The 6,678-nt window shown below is 36.0% G+C and overlaps 1 long non-coding RNA gene across 1 annotated transcript in view; it reads left to right on the forward strand.

Annotated features, from left to right (window-relative positions):
- The window catches only part of LOC144581505 (uncharacterized), a 70,500-nt gene extending 64,093 nt beyond the window's left edge, over positions 1 to 6,407 (forward strand). The window contains exon 5 of the long non-coding RNA XR_013532394.1: positions 5,989 to 6,407. This is a non-coding gene — a long non-coding RNA (uncharacterized LOC144581505). The remainder of the gene's footprint in view (positions 1 to 5,988) is intronic.
- Positions 6,408 to 6,678: the final 271 nt, after the last annotated feature.

A 6,678-nucleotide genomic window follows, 5' to 3' on the forward strand; every position in this document is an offset into this window, starting at 1 on the left:
TTATCATGGGACTTCATTTACTTGGTAACTTTTTGTCTGGATTGTTCTATATATTGCCATATATTTTGACACTGGGCTTAGACTAAGAGTAGAGTTGATCAGTCCTGTCAATACCACCCTACTTCTAGCCTAGTCTTTTCCTGTCTTTTCTGCACTGCTAAAAGTAGAAGCCAGATGGGACGACAATAGGCTGCCATGCTCAGCAGATATTCCCAGACAACATCAAAATAAATGTTGAAGACTTCACGTCTATATCTGCTATCCTTCAGCAGCTAAACCAAGCTCAGCGTACTCTTGAAAGTGTCTCTTTTATCTTTTTAATTGTTTATACCCTAATGAATTGAGAAAAAAAGTTATATTTTTGAAATCTTCATATAACCCAGCTCAAATAAGGGTGTTACCTAATTAAATTGTCGTATGCTTTTCAAGCACAACTCCCTTTGGGTAGAACTAAAATGTTTTGTTATCATTAATTACTATATACAAACAAAGACACAAATAAAAATTCAGCAGCACCTTTTTGTGCTTTATTTGGTTATTTTAAAAAGACTAATTGCTTGGGAAATAGATCTTTGGAAATAGTAAAATATCCATTTTTTTCCCTTTGATAAATACTGATGGAAAGAAAATAAATGACCATTGTGTTGCTTACTAAATATCAGGAACCTAATGAAATTCAGCATCATTTATTATTCTGTCATGTGTGAATTCTGGGCAGTGTCATTGCTCTTGGTAGGTCTCCATCAGCTTTATGACTCCCCACAGACAAGTAATATTGCAAATAAAATACTTTTCTTATTAACTGTTGGCATAACTAAGGATAATGGTGGGCTGTGAAGCAGTCTGAAGTTTGTGTTACTAGATATTTGTTATAATATACTGCTGTTTCCTTTTGCTTTTCCATCTTCTCACATTCTAGGATCCTAGAAAAATGATTTGTCTGTGAATATATAATTTGAAATGTATAGGCTTATGTATGTATGTTACAAAACACGTTTAAAAACTGCTCATCTATAAAGTAGATTCGTACAGATATTTTTATTTCTAAATATTGCTCTTTTTCACTTTTGGTGTTCTTAGTCTCACTTCTTTTTTTTAAAATGCTTCAACTACTCTTCCTTTTTCATTGCTAATAGTAGATTAATTAATTTTATGAACATAGTGAACTATATGAAATTATATTCTAACATTTATGACTAGTTTGGTTGAATTTTTTAATCCTGCTGTGGAGTAAATAAAGCACATCAAGTAAGGCAGACTACATCAAAAGATTTTTGCAAAAAAGTAGTGTTTTGATTTGTTTTCTTTAAATTTAAAAAAAATTGTTATTTAATAAAGTTAGTTTTGTAAATACGTCAGAAAAAAGCATATTAAATTGTTAGAATTTACAGTTTTAAATTCTACCAGTATTTTCTGGACACTGTCATTAGCATTATTTTAGACATTAAGTGTGGCTTTTGATTTCAAAAAGATACAAGTAAAAATAGTTACAGCCTTGTGAAGACCCCATATGCATCATTCTCAGTTTTCACTCATATTGTTTTCCTTCTCTCTTTCCAACAGTCTTGATTTTGTTTGTTGGAGCAACTAAATACTGTTATTTCTCAATCTTCCTCACAACTAGCTGTGGCCATGTGATGTAATTCTGAATAGAAAGAGGGGAAGAGAAGCAGGAGGAGGGGGAGAAAGAAGGAAGAAGGAAAGAAAGAAGAGAAAGTGAAAACTTGCCCAGCCAGAAAAAAGATAGACCACGTTGGTGGGGATCGTGTTTAGATTCTTGTTTGACATATTCATTTGTACATTAATTCAATAGTACAAATGAACAAGTGAATAGTACTAATGAAATACTATTCATTTTGGGAAACAAAAGTAATTCAGGCAATAACAACATTAACTTTATGGCATAGATTCTGCCACCCCATCAAACTTTTGGAAAACTAGAATAACCAAAATAAAATATATTCATTTCAAGATGAAGACAATTCTTTTAGTAGTCAGAAATTATGATAGCCTACTCCTCACATTGGCAAGAGCTACACCTAAGGCCAGGTACGTGATGGATACTGGGAGAATGGAAGAACATTAAGACTATATCCCAATTTCATTTCGTATCCCAATTTCAATTTACCAGGTTTCTTTACCCTCAAATTTTGTTTCAAAACAAATAAACAAGCAAACAAAACAAGAGCAAAACAACTCACAAAATCATAGGTGGCCTGAGAAATAATAAACAGTACTGTGAAAAAAACTTATGTCTAATCCGATAACTTGATGATGCACAATCTTATGTGTTTAGCTGTAGTTTCTCCTCTAAAATCTTATTTAATTATTCATCAGCTTGCTCAACATCTCCACTCACGCTTAGTACACCTAATCAAATGTGAATTGCCAATTGTTTCCTGAAACTGTTCATCACAGCTGCTCATGTACAGTGTGAACCACAAGTACAAAACAGAATTATTGACTTCTTAAACAAATATGCAAGAATTTATTCAAAATGGGAATCATTTCCTTCAAAATTTTCTTTATTTGAGGATTTATTCTAGAAGCATTTCCACTATTTAAAATATTTATGGAATTTATATTTAGAAATATTTTTCAGAGCATACTGTACACTTTTAAATAGCTGCAGATTTGGTATCTACTTGTCTTTTGAGGTGGGTTTGACTTACAAAATATATGTGGCTGTGCAGCCAAGCTTCATAGCATGATCTGTATAAAAAGGAATTCTACAATCTTCACATTTATGTTACCATTAGCCCTATTTTGCTATTTTCTGTGCTTTTGAAGATTCCTTTTTTTAACCAAAGGTTCATTTTATTTTACATTATATGTCTTTTCTGTCATTCAAACTTTAGTTTAAAAAAGAGCTTTAGGGGGGTCCAAAGTGGCTCCCGCCGGAGCTCATGGCGCTCGCAAAGGCGAGGTCATCAGTTCAAGGCTAACCTGAGCAACCTCATTAGCTCAAACTGATTGGCAAAAAAAAAAAAAAAAAGAGCTTTAGTTTTCTAATATTAGTAATTGTGGATCCATCCTCACCTTGAATCCCCTTCCTCCTTTTTAAACTCAATACACTCTGGTTTCTCCATTCTTTTCATCTTTCAGGTTCAAATGTTCTAATTAAATAATCTGGTCATAATAGTTCTACATGTCAAGTCATAGGTGCTGTCCAGTCTGTGTGAGTTACTTTTCCTTGGGTGAAGTATCTGTGCTGACGCCAAACAGCTCTAAGGTGGGTTTAGGGTGGCCTGGTACAAAACAAGGCTACCTGGGTTGCCTTTGCCATGAGGTACCTTCAATTATTAGGAAATGTTGACTCTGGATATTGTTGTATCTAGCACATCCCTATCTCCTCTACTCTTTCTTGTGCTCTTGTCCTTGTCATCACTTCCCAGGCTCCCTGAAGCCCTTTCCTGACCTCTTTATTCACTTCCTGTCTCTTGTTTCCTCTAGATTTTCTTATTTTTTTATTTTTTATTTTTTTTTTATAGAGGGGGTATGTAGTGAAAAGGACTATGCATTGGTTATCCACATGTAAAAAATAAAATTAGATTCCTGTTTTCTCTTTTTTTTGTGTGTGTCGTCATGTGTGATTGCTGGGAGAATTAGTAGCTGCCCATATGACTCTACTGGGAGACAAAAACTGCACGCCTGTGCCTGGTCTCTCCTGGATTCTGCCCTATGTGTCTTTTCCCTTTGCTGATTTTATTTATTTATTTATTTATTTTTTTTGAGGGAAAAAGAGAAGAAGAAGGGGAAAAAAAGAAAAAGAGGGAAAAAGGAATATTACTTCATTCCTAAAATGGGTTTCAATAATGGCCGATCAATATTTTGAGTGTTTAAAGTGGTTAATGCATATTTTATGTGTTTAAAATGGGGACCTCTATTGTGTTTATTTGTTCTGGCTCTGAGTTCAAGTCCTGGATATCATTATCAATTTGTTGTCTCGTTGAATCTAAATCTATTAAAAAAAGTTTTTTTGTCATTGATGATGCACAAAAATCTATTAAAAAAAGTATTTGTTTAATAAAATAAAAGAATGGGTAAAATAGATTGTTTAAAAAAATTTTTTTAAGGGTCTAGAGTGTAGTGGTGCAAGCATAGCTCACAGCAGCCTTGAACTCCTGGGCTTAAGTGATCCTTCTGCCTCAGCCTCCCCGGTAGCTAGGACTGCAGGCATGTTCCACCATGCCTGGCTAATTTTCTTTTTACATTTTTTTGTAGAGATGCAGTCTCTCTTTGTTGTCCAACCTGGTCTCAGGCTCTGGCTCAAGCAGTCCTCCCATCTCAGCTTCTCAAAGCTCTGTTATTACAGTTGTGAGCCACTGAACCCAGCCTTTATTTTTATTTTTTATGTTTGTTTTTACCTTACGTCTTATTTTTTTTCCTATGTAGTCATTTCTTTTCAATATTTTTTGCATCTTCATTTATTGATCTCAGAAATTTGAAGTTTCTGTGGTCATTTGATTTGTTCACAAATATTTTAACTTGCTTTTCTTTAGGGCATGTAGAATGACTGCACATTCCTCTCCACTTGTAATTAGGTACAACAAAGTGACTTGCTTTGGGCCATTGAAGTGTGAATGCAAGTAACATGTGTCACAGGCAGAAACCTCGAGAGTCTGTGCATGCTCTACCAGCTTCTCTTTCTTGCTGCCCTGATGACCAACAAAGGTTCACATTAGTGGCACCTCTCTACTTGAGATCCTGGAGTCAAGGCAGTGGAAATACATCCCAACCAGCCCACTTTGAGCATGTAGAGTGTGTGAGAAATAAGGGGGCACTTGTCAGTTGTAACCAAGCTGATCCTGACTGATACATATCCATGGGGTTCAGTTACCATGTCCTTTTTCCGTTATTAGCACTCACTCTTTTAGTGTTAGAAACCCAGTCTTGTCCCATTAAGTGCCATCGATATCTTGATGATGAACAATCTTATGTGTTTAGCTGCAGTTTCTCCTCTAAAATCTTATTTAATTATTCATCAGCTTGCTCAACATCTCCACTCATGCTTAGTACACCTAATCGAATGTGAATTGCCAATTGTTTCCTGAAACTGCTCATCACCTGTGTTCTGTATCTTCAAATGGTATGCCACTCTTCATCCAGGTTACCCAGCAGAAAAGGTAGGGGTCATTCTGGATGACTCTCTTTCACACATACATGCTTCCATCCATTTTATCAGCAAGTTCTGTTGGCTTAAATTCAAAATTATAATAGAATTTGACCAATACTCACCACTTCCACAGCTACCATTCTACCATTCTAAGCCTTCAGTATCTATCTTTTGGTTGGTAACAGCTTTTAGCCCTAATTTGCTTTTTCCTCTCTGTCTTTTCTACATATAACTGAGTTGCAGATATGTATATATATATATATATGTATATACATATATACATATATATATATGTATATACATACACACATATATACATAAGGTTTTTTTTTGAGACAGAGTCTCACTCTATTGCCAGGCTGGAGTGCAGTGGCACAATCTTGGCTCACTGCAACCTCCACCTCCTGGGTTCAAACAATTCTCTTGTCCCACCATCCCTGATACTACAGGGGCATGCTAGCATACCCTGCTAATTTTTGTATTCTTTTGGTAGAGATGGGGTTTTACTATATTGGTCAGGCTGGTCTCGCATTCCTGACTTCAGGTGATCCACCTGCCTTGGCCTCCCAAAGTGCTAGGATTACATGCATGAGCCACCACACCCTGCCAGAGATATTTTTAACATAACAGTTAGATCATTCCCTTGCTTAAAACCCTCCCATCACATTAATCAATAGCTGAAATCCTTGGTCTTTCCCACTTCTTTAGTCTCATTTTCTGCATTATTCTTCTGCATCATTCAAGCCACACTGGCTTCTTCTTGTTCCCTAAACATCAAACATAGTCTTGTCTCAGGGTCTTTCCTATTGTCTCCTCTGCCTAGGATATACATTTTTATGTGTCAGCAAAGTTTATTTCTGTATTTCAATCAGGTTTCTGTTCAGAGAATAACCTTTTCTGGTGATCCTACTGTGGTAGACATAAAACTGTGCCACCCAGAGCTCGTTTCAGGGAAGAACATGATGCTGAGCTGTTGGAAGTACAATCAGCAGACAACCTCAGTCTGTTAGCAACTTCAAGGTCTGCCTCCTTTGCAGAAATGGTCCCTTCGACATCATGCTCTTCCCACAGCAGTCTACAGTCATTCACTGAGTGAAGCAGAGATTAAAAAGGACTGGAGATTTTTAGCCTACAGGGGTGTTAATGAACAATACCTGCTCCAGAGCTCCCCAGTGGGTTTCAGAGGGTATGTTTTGCCTGAATCACAACTTGACTCCCTCCACTATTCAGGTTTTCTTATTTTCCTTTTACTTCACAGGCATTAAAAAACTAATAAAAGTCTTGAACTCCAAACTCTGTCTCAGAATCTGCTTAGGATTTCACAGAACCTAGAGTGGGATACCTACCTTAAACTAACTATCTCCTGTTACTTCACCTCCTCATTGTCTAGTATATATATTTTTTCATATCAATTAAGGCAAGGCTGTGTATTTACTTTTTCATTTGTTCATTTATTGCTCTGTGTGGGCTGGACTCATTCCTGTTGTTCATTGCTGTATTTGTATTCTAAGAACATAAAGTACACCCTGGCACATAAAGAGTGTTCCATAATACATGAGAAC

This window comes from Callithrix jacchus, chromosome 2 (assembly GCF_049354715.1).
Source record: "Callithrix jacchus isolate 240 chromosome 2, calJac240_pri, whole genome shotgun sequence".
Lineage (NCBI taxonomy): Eukaryota > Metazoa > Chordata > Mammalia > Primates > Cebidae > Callithrix > Callithrix jacchus.